This window comes from Protopterus annectens, chromosome 5.part0, assembly GCF_019279795.1.
Source record: "Protopterus annectens isolate FY-2018-M chromosome 5.part0, PAN1.0, whole genome shotgun sequence".
Taxonomy (NCBI): Eukaryota; Metazoa; Chordata; order Ceratodontiformes; family Protopteridae; genus Protopterus; species Protopterus annectens.
The window spans coordinates 1,288,158,503-1,288,169,351 of NC_056735.1; positions in this window are offsets into that span (position 1 = coordinate 1,288,158,503).

The window sequence follows — 10,849 nt, forward strand, 5'->3', positions numbered from 1 at the left end:
CATCCCCTGAGGCAGTTCCACCCGAAGGTGGTGCAGGACCAATGGGTAGGGAGGTGCAGGTTTGGGCCCCAGACATGCTGGTGCCTGGTGTCTCGGCCAGCTGAGGTGGGACAGGTGGGTCTGCTGAGACCAGCCTTCCCAAGTGTGCTATAGTGTTTAGATTTCAACATCATATATGGGTTAGTAATAGTCAATACATTCCAGGGTTAGGTAATACAGCATGCATAGATATTCCCATTAACCCAGACACCAGATACAGAACAGTTGCATAGCAAACAGAACACATGCATATATGGGACCACAGTGGTAATAAGAACAGCATGCAGGTACGTTGATGGCACCATGCAACAATGTTGAAATAATTCAATATGGCACATGCATGGGAACCATTAGAATATTTATCAAACAATTGGCCATTATCAGTGTCAGTACATACCAGTCGGGGTGGGTATGTTGATTATTGTTGGAGATAAGGTGGGGGGAAGAAAGATGTCAATTAACAAGTAGTATATTCCTGTACTCAACATTACTTTCCTAGTCAGTGCTGTTATCTGTACCTTACATGTCTTACTACACTACCCTATAGACCTATACTGGACACTGATATGGTTGTCAACATCATTACACATGAACCAGTTTTACCTGCAGTATACACCTCTTACCTGATATACCTGTGGAGGGAATGTTTAACATTGACTGTTTGTACACATATGCCCAGACTCCAGGTTGATGTTTTGCACTATGCTATCCAACTCTTTCTGCACAGACTCTGGCCATGTGTTGACCACATGCTGGTGTGCCTGGACATCTCTGGCATATTGCCCTCTTCCACCTTTCGTGACCTGACGCACACATATATATGCTTTCCTACATGGTTATATTATGTAGCATGGTGTAGGTGACAGTGACCAGTGATACTTTATTATTCAGAGTAACTGCAACACTCACAATCCCCTACAATACCAGGGTGGACAGTACCAGTACAGGTTATATTGGTCTGTATTTCTCAGCACATTGTTCGTATCCAACGTACCTGTGGGAGGAATGTTTGTTAGGACTACCTGCCTGCTGCTGCAAAGAGTTCCTGATTACACATTAGTATTCTGCACATGCAACTCACTCTGTTACTGTACACACTCTGGTCACAGCTTGCAAACCTGGGAGTGTAGATAGGACATACTTGCAATATTACTCTCCTAACGGTTTCGGGGGTTGCTACTGTGACAGGTGTATTCTCATGATGGTTGACAATCACTTGTATTCCCTGTTTGCTGGCTACACATCTGGGATCATCACACAGACTTACCAGGGGGACAGGCAGCGGATATGGGCACATATACTGGACATTAAGTAGGGCAGATTTCCCGCACTTTGCCATGATTGGCCAGTTTTGAAAAGGCTGAGCTATGGACACACCTGCTTACCTAAGGTTGGCACTGCTTACAGTGGTATACCACTAGGCAGATTGACTTGGCTCCCCTACACATTGCTTACACTTACTAAGTTGAGCTGGCACTGCTTACAGTGGTATACCACTAGGCAGATTGACTTGGCTCCCCTACACATTGCTTACACTTACTAAGTTGAGCTGTGCTGTGGTTAGCATTGCATAATAGTTAGTTAGCACTATATTTGCCTTTTGGCAGTGATTTATTATTCATTACAGGTTATATATGTGTCTGGTATCCGTGATTCATGTGTACATACACTGTATGGGGACCTGGGGACTTCTACACTTTATTACAATAACACCTCAAATCTATGCTTACTGTAGTACTCCAATGCTCATTTATATGTATTTCTATGATGGCTTAGTGGTTATTTACTGTGACTGTGGTGTACAGGGTCCTGAGTTCGAGCCTTGCAGTAGCTGTTTATTTTCATGCTGGACAGAACACAGCTGTTGGGTACAGACTGATTAAGGCACTTTAAAGTAGTTGTACACGGACGTGAGAGGGTTTGCATGGAGCTAAGCAATGCTAACCTCCAGTTACAGTTTCTTACACTCACTTAGCTTCTACTTTGCTTAATCTGTGTAGGCAATGCTTACCCCCATGTAAATGCACTTAAATACACTTACTAGTGCTTATATATGCTTACTACTGCTTATTTGTGCTTAAAACTGCTTGCTAGTGCCTTATTCATTATGACACTGGCACTTCACATGTGCAGTTAATGCAGTACTCCAGTTCATATTTAAATGTTATTTAGTAGGTTATACAGCAAAAAAATGTAAAGAAATGTTCATATACAGATTTCACATGGAAAATGGTATGTGCTGCAGTGGGACTCTAACTGGGAATGCCTGCTCGTTAGGTGGATGTTCTAAGCACTACACTATTGCTGTGCTGCTTCATTTGCATATATCTTCCTTCTTATCCTCTTCAGCCTATTAAGCTGCTTTAACCGTAGCTAAGTGATGGGCACAGCTGGGCACCTATGGTTAGCTGTATTCAGAGTTTTAAAAAAAGGGGGTTTCATCTTTTAATTTATATGTCCTGTTGGTGTTGTACACAAGGGGGACTGTTGGTGGGGATATGCGGATACCTATGAGCGGTCTCGCTCATTTATTTACACTTTCTGCAGTCCTTCATTGCAGGGGCATTTATATTGTTAGAGCTCTGCTCTCAGACACGCCCCCTGCACTTGTCCATGCTCCGTGTAGGATTTGGAGCTCAGGCAGCGTGCCTTCATTAATATGCATGGCGCGCTGCTGTCCTCCTCCTAAACTGCCGCTTCCGTGCAGTACTAGATTAGTCCTGCACGGGAGATTAGTAAATCCGGGGCTAAGTGTTTTTCTGTGATGTCAGAACTGTACTACTGAATTATTTTAAGTATTTCTCTGTGATCTCTGAACTTTTGACTAGCACTGTGTAGAAAAAAAAAGTATTGTCTTGTGTTTTTAATTATTTATTATTACATATTTTTAAACCCTTTTAACTGTGGCTGTTTTGTGTAGAGATAATTTAAGCTCTAGAGTACATTGCATGTATATAGTGATCCCGGTTCTTGATAAAGCCTGGTAGGAACCAGGCGAAAGCGCTTGAGATATTTGATGTTTTTTGAATTTTAAAGGTTATTAAAAGACTTCAAACTACAGTTTGCTGCAGCCTGTCGTTTCTCTGCTGTGGAATTTGCTGATAGTGATCCTGTACCAAGTCACTCTAATAAGCTTTGACTGTTTAGTCACACTTACCAGTTAGGTAATAATACTGCACAGTAATAATTGGACTCCCTTTTAAGGGCCTTTGAGTAGCTGATAAATATTAGTGGGTGGTGGTGGTAGCAGCTGATACTACTGTATAGTCTGGGAAAAAGGGGCACAGCTGGAGAACCTGTGCCAGCCTTCCCCAGGAGTGTCTGTGTGGTTGTATAAATTATTCTCAAAGTGTGTGTGTGTGTGCGTGTGTGTGTGTGTGTGTGTGTGTGTGTGTGTGTGTGTGTGTGTGTGTGTGTGTGTGTGTGTGTGTGTGTGTGTGTGTGTGTGTGTGTGTGTGTGTGTGTGTGTGTGTGTGTGTGTGTGTGTGTGTGTCAGCTACTTGGACAGGGACACGAGGCACTGGTTGGACAGAGAGGGTGCTGGAGGTTTTAGCTTGCCCACTAGGTGGAGATCTGGACCTTATAGCTGTCCCAGTGGGAAGTCTTACTGGGGACCTGGAGAGCACAGGAGCGACCAGCCCTGGACTGACTGTGATCTCTGCATGCTCTTAAGGGAAATTGCAGTTTACTGTGTGTATTTGTTATTTTTTTCATCCTATATGAGACAGTGGTGTTAGTGGTGAGGATTGAGGTTCCTTGATTGCTGGGCCAGGTCACGGGTGTCACATATTAATTGTTTGGCAGAGATGGGATATCCACACCACATATTAATTGGTTGGCAAATACTACTTGGCTTGTAGTGGTGTAGGTAAAGTGAATTCCTGTAGCTTGTGTACAGTAAGCTTTGAAGGTGTTTTGTACTCTAAATCAGCCACGCAGTGAATATTCAGAATTCAGATCGTAATTGTTTTATTTCTTTTGTTAGCTTAGTTAGTCAGGGGGAGCAGGCAGCATGTCGGCAGAGGAGTATGGAAAGCTGACAAGGAGCCAGCTGGCTGAGATGTGCCAGGCTAGGGGACTGGTGCATGGAAACCTAACTAAGGCAGCCCTGATTGCAGCATTGGTTACAGCTGCATCAGAAAACAGCAACCAGGAGGACAATCAGACTGGCAGCGGAGATATAATACCCTCGGAGAATGGGCAGCTCAACCTTTCTGCAGAGGACTTAAAAATCAATCTGGAGCTAAAGAGACTTGAGTTGGAGGCCAGGCGTTTGGAGATAGAAGCCAAGGAAAAGAAGCAGCAGAGGAGGCATGAGAGGGAAATGCTGACTCTTTGCCAGCGTCATGGAGGTAATGGGGAAGGGAGTAACTGGACCCCAGAAGCACAACAGGTCAGTAAATTACTTCTGCAATTTAAAGAGGGGATAATTTTGATAGTTTCATTCATATGTCTGAGAGGGTATGCAAACAGTATAGTGTTGACCAAAGGCTCTGGGTATGGTTCCTGACCCTCTTACTCCATGGTAAAGCTGTAACTGCTTCATCAAAAATGTCTGACATTGCATGTTTTGATTATACTGCTGTTAAAAATCACTTGTTAGAATTGTTTAAGCTAACACCTGAAACATATAGGAAAAAGTTCTAGCATAGACGCAAGGCAGATGAAAGTGTGTGTGAATATGTTGCTGAACTGAGCACTTATTTCCATAGGTGAGTGAGTGGATGTCAGGTCACCACTTTTGAAGGGCTGGTAGACCTTTTGGTGAGGGAACAAGCCCTTAGCACTTTGCCTGAGGACATGAGGGTATGGTTAGCTGATAGACAATGTGCTACTTCAGAGGAGTTGGAGAAGAAGGGAGACCTATACCTGGCAAGCAGGGCAGCACTGCACAGGAAAGGGACCCTCAGTACTGCTGATGGGTCTAAAGGAACCCATGGTGGGCAGCATAGACTGCCCCAACAGAATCTGCCAGTAGCAAGGGAAGCCACTAGTCCATGTACACATCCAGGAGCTAGGGTTAAATGTTTTGAATGCAACCAGTGGGGCCATGTGGCATAGAGGTGTCCACAGAGGCAAGGTGAGGAACAAAAGGTGAGGGAGCCAGTAAGTGGGAAAGACAAAATGCCAATAGTAGGCTGTCTTTGGACAACAAGGGTACCAAACTACCACCAGAGATTATATCCTATTGTAGTGAATGGCAAAGAGACCATTGCCAAGAGAGACACAAACTCTTATATAACCATTGTGAAGCCTGCAATGCTTTCAGAGGAGCACTACTTACCTGGGCAGTCTACTACAGTTGGGGCTTTAGGAGGGATCCCTTTCCAAATACCTTTGGCTAGTGTTCACCTTGACTGGGAGGGTGGAAAAGGAAGACAGCAAGTAGGTGTGTTTGAGGATATACCTGCAAATGTTCTGATAGGGAATGATTTTGATAGTGCAGTACCCTGTGCTTGTGCAGTTACACGCAGTCAGGCTTGGAGACAAGTAGGTATGTCTGGTAGCCTGGGGGAGACTCAGACAGACTGCATACTTACAGCCAGGACTGGTGAGGTGGTTACTTCAGGGAGGGAGCTACTCTGTAGCAGTAAGACTGAAGTTGAGCCACAGCTCTTGTAGGTGTTGATGTTCCCTTGGACAGAGTAACTGCAAAGGTAGAGGTGAGTAGTAGTACCCAGGCTGACAGTGAGGCACCACTGTCAGAGGATGCCAGACTTCCTGTGGAAGGGGAGCTGGGGAGGGTTACAAGGAGAGAGTTGAGACAGGCTCTGCTCTCAGACCCTACTTTGCAAGGCCTGAGGCAGGTAGCTAGGGAGGCACCTTATTCTCATGGAAAGGGGGAATCTGTATACTGGGACAAAGGGTTACTATACACAGAGTGGGCCCCTGATGGAGGGCTAGAAGGTGAGAGAGTACAGAAGTTGGTAGTGCCTAGAGCCTACCATCTGGCACTTCTAGCCATAGCCCATGATATTTCCTTTGCAGGTCATATGGGCATAAAACGTACAAAGAGACATATTATGCAGAACTTCTATTGGCTTGCAATTTCCAGAGATGTAACAGGGTACTGCCGGACCTGTGAGCAGTGCCAAAAGGTAGGCAAGGCAGGATACAAGGTGAGAGCTCCTTTGATGCCTTTGCCTGTGATTAAGGAGCCATTTCAGAGTGTAGCTATAGATATCGTGGGTCACCTGAGTTCCCCAAGTTCCACAGGGAAAAGGTATATCCTAGTGGTAGTGGATTATGCTACACGATACCCTGAGGCAGTGGATTTGTCTTCCATTGAGGAAGAGAAGGTGGCAAATGCTTTGTTAGAGATTTTCAGCAGAGTAGGTTTCCCAAAAGAAATACTGACTGACAGAGGTGCCAATTTCATGTCAGACCTGCTGGCTTGTCTGTGGAAGTCCTGTGGGGTGAAGCACATGAAGACCACCCCTACCATCCCCAGACTAATGGTTTTGTTGAGAGGTTAAACTCTACAATCAAGTCCATGCTACTGGTATTTGCAGATCCATTTAAGAAGGAGTTGGACAAATATTTGCCCCATCTGTTGTTTGCTTACAGAGAGGTTCCCCAGGAATCCACAGGTTTTTCACCCTTTGAGTTGCTGTATGGGCATAGGATGAGGGGACCTCTAGATTTAATTCGAGATGAGTGGGAAGGTGAGTGCAAGTCTCACAAGGAGTCTGTTGTAGCATACGTCCTAAACTTCAGCACAAGGCCCAAGGAACTCATGGGCTTGGCCCAGGAGAACCTGGCAGAAGCCCAACAACAGAAAAAGGTGTGTTATGACAGCAATGCTTGAGCTAGAGAGTATGCTGTGGGGCAGCAGGTAATGGTTCTCATTCCTGTCAGACACAACAAGCTGCAAGCAGCTTGGGAGAGACCCTACAAGGTGGTAGGAAAGGTAAGTCATGTTAACTATATGGTGGAACTGCTAGGCAGAAGGCAGGGGCACAAACTGTACCATGTTTACATGATGAAACCTTACCATAATAGGGAGGCCCTTGTGATGAGCATTTGCAGTGGATTGCAGGAGGAGTCTGAGGGAAATCTGGGGACTGATCTCCTCAGTGAGGCTCCGGTTGATACCTCCGTGGAAGGGGTAGCAATGTCCCAGCAGCTATCTCCTACCCATTTTTGAGAAATATGAGCAGTGTTGCAGGAATTTGGGGACATGTTCACTGGGAAACCAGGGTGCACCCACCTTGGGCAGCACCAGATGGATACAGGACCCTAAAAGCCTATTAGGCAGGCCCTTATAGAGTGCCCGACAGAGTCAAACAGACTCTGAGTGAGGAGTTACAGGAGATGTTGGAACTAGGGGTGATTCAAGAGTCCAACAGTCCCAGGGGCTCCCCAGTGGTGCTGGTGCCAAAGAAAGATGGCAGCAGCAGGTTCTGTGTGGACTACAGAAAATTAAATAGTCACAAAGAGTCAGATGCTTACCCCATGCCTTGGACAGATGAGGCCCTAAAGCAGCTGGGTGGGAATAAGTATCTCACAACCATTGATCTTACCAAGGGTTACTGGCAGGTGCCCTTGACTCCCAGTGCTAGAGAGAAGTCAGCCTTTGTGACTCCTTTTGGCTTGTATGAGTTCACAGAGATACCCTTTGGGATGAAGAATGCCCCAGCAACGTTCCAGAGGCTGTTAGATCATATCTTAGCAGGAGCAGGAGGGTTTGCCCTTGCTTACCTAGATGATATTGCCATCTACAGCCATTCCTGGTTGGAGCACCTTCAGCATGTCAGGGAGGTGCTGGGCAGACTACAGACAGCAGGGTTGACCATTAAGCTGAGCAAATGTCAGGTGGGTATGGCAGAGGTCTTCTACCTAGGACATAGAGTGGGGAGTGGTAAGATAAGGCCAGAACCTGCACCTGTTACTAAAAAGCAGGTGAGTGCATTTTTGGGGACAGCAGGGTACTACAGAAAGTAAGTCCCCATTTATAGTACCATAACTGCTCATCTCACAGACCTGACAAGGAAGAACAGGACAAATAAGGTAGTGTGGACCCCAGCATGTGAGCAGGCATTCCAGAAGCTTAAAGAAGCTTTGGGAGGACCCCGTGTGTTAGCCAGTCCAGATTACAGCAAAGAATTTGTTATGCAGGTGGATGATTCGAACCAGCCGGATTTCTTCAGAGAGAGAAGAGCACCCAGTGGTTTATCTCAGTTGTAGGCTCCAACCCAGGGAGGAATGCTATGCAGCTGTAGTAAAGGAATGTCTATCCATAGTGTAGGCACTGAAGAAACCTCAGCCTTATCTGTATGGAAGGAAATTCACTGTTATGACATATCACAATCCCCTAACATGGTTAAACAAAGCCAGCCAGCAAAATGCCAAGTTTCTAAGATGGAGCCTGGGGTTGCAAGCATAGGATATGTCCATGCAGCACCGCAGTGGGATTAGCAATGCCAATAAAGATGGGCTCTCAAGCTAGGGAACGGGGTAAGGTATACTCAGACCTAATTCCCTCAAGCAGCGTTTCTCAAGGGTCACTTGAAAAACTAGCTTGAGTTCTCCAGGGGGGAGATATGTGAAGAATGGGTGAAGATGGGGGAAGGCTGCCAGCCTAGCCAGATAGAATTTTGGAGATAATTCTGTCATCTGTAAATATTAATGTAAACCACAGGCTTGTTGTCTTAAATGGTAAAAATAGTGTTACATGTGGAATCGGAAAATAATGTGACAGCAGTGCACTCTACTGACCAAGTAAAGCATGTTGCAACCCTCTGATGTAAACATGGCTCCGGCCAGTCTAGAGGAAGGAGTTCTTGCTATTGTTTTAAGGCCAGAGTTAATGGTCAGAATTTGCATGCCTAAATGTCCTTTATTGCTCTGGTTTCTGCCCAGAGGTGAATAATGTAAATATAGTTTCTGTTAGCCTGGGAACCCAGGGAAGTGTGAAGAATGATGTAATGTGAACCAGGAATGTGATTTTAAAAGCAGAGAGAATCAGAGAGCATTAAGCATTTTTGTCTTGACCATCCAACTCATCAGCACTGCCGTTGCTCTATATGTAAGTTTATCTTAGACTTCTTTTTTTATCTTAGAAATAGCTAGAAACTAGAAAGTTTAGACTAAGTGTTTTTCTGTGATGTCAGAACTGTACTACTGAATTATTTTAAGTATTTCTCTGTGATCTCGGAACTCTTGACATGCGCTGTGTAGCAAAAAGTATTGTCTTATGTTTTTAATTATTTATTATTAAATATTTTAAACCCTTTTAACTGTGGCTATTTTGTGTAGAGATAATTTAAGCTCTAGAGTACATTGCATGTATATAGTGTTCCTGTACCAAGTCACTCTAATAAGCCTTGACTGTTTAGTCACACTTACCAGTTGGATAATAATATTGCACAGTAATAATTGGACACCCTTTTAAGGGCCTTTGAGTAGCTGATAAATATTAGTGGGTGGTGAAACAATGTCATTTATACCAGGGGTGATTGAAGCATTAAGTCTCAATTGCCAATTAAGCTCTTCAAACTTAATCAAGTTTTCAAAATCCACACTAACATTTGCTACCATTACACTGTCAATGATAAAAAAATAAAAACTTTTTAAAATTAGGACAAACACTAGAGTGTCTGAACAAAGTGTTGCTGGTTTTCTTTTTTTGATATTATAAACATGCTTTTTAATTCTTTCTTTTAATTTTCTAATTGTTTTCCCTACATAAAAGGTGGTGCAGGAACGACATGCGGCAAGGTAGACAATGTGGGATATGTTGTAGATGCACTTGCCACAACAAGGAATAGTTCTTACAAAATTGTCTCCTGAAACATAGGGCACTTCATAAATAAACCTACAAACTTGCATGCCCCACATTTCCACATCGCTCCATGACACCTCATCAGTGGTTCTTCAATACTGGGTAATTCCAGAAGAGACTTAATAGTAATACCTTTAGAAAAACAATCACATGGGTGGCTCCTATATGTTTCTTGATGTCATCGGGGAACACCAAATCCCAGTTCAATATAACTGTACTAGTATATGAAAAAAACATCCTTACTATATGGTATAGAAAAAATATCCTTAATGTCAGAAAACTAATATATCTCATTCTGCCCACATCTGATTCCACAACACTGTCAGATGTAGCTATTCTAATTTTCAATATGGGATGTTGGGTCAGTTTTTCTTCTTTTTTAGTGTGTGTATTTTGTTTGTGTTGTTGGTTACTTCTTTGAATGATACTTCTGACTCCCTTTTCTTTATTTCTTCTGCCAGTTTCCTGGCACCACTTCCTGCCACTTCAGCTATCTCTTCTGACAGAACATTGGTGCATGCAAGGACTATGATATGTATACAATCCTTCTTCATTGTAATAATTCTGTCATCTTCTGCCATGTCTTACTGAGTCAAAACACAAAGACTAATTCGTCTAAAACCTCATCTTTTCTTTTTTGCTTGTCTAGACTCTTTTTGATTAAGTTACAACTGACAGCATCCCTCACGCTTTCTCCACAGTGGATCTTACTTCATTCATGCAACTGGCTCACTGCCCTTCTTACTGCTAACTTTGTTGCATCTACTTCTACCACTCTTCTTTTTCTAGGCCATTTTTGACCTAGTGACTGTTGACCATCGAGTCATCCCCAGTCAGACTCAGACCATTCATTTCTATGTATGAAGGACTATATTCCAGTACCATATCAGTGAGAACCACTCAGGGAAGCCATCATACTGGCAGCCATGAGAGTTTCTTATGTTATCCATGGCATCCTGGCAATGAAGGGCATCTTTGTGTAGTCATAATATCACATCTTGTGTGGAGATATGAGCTACATATCAT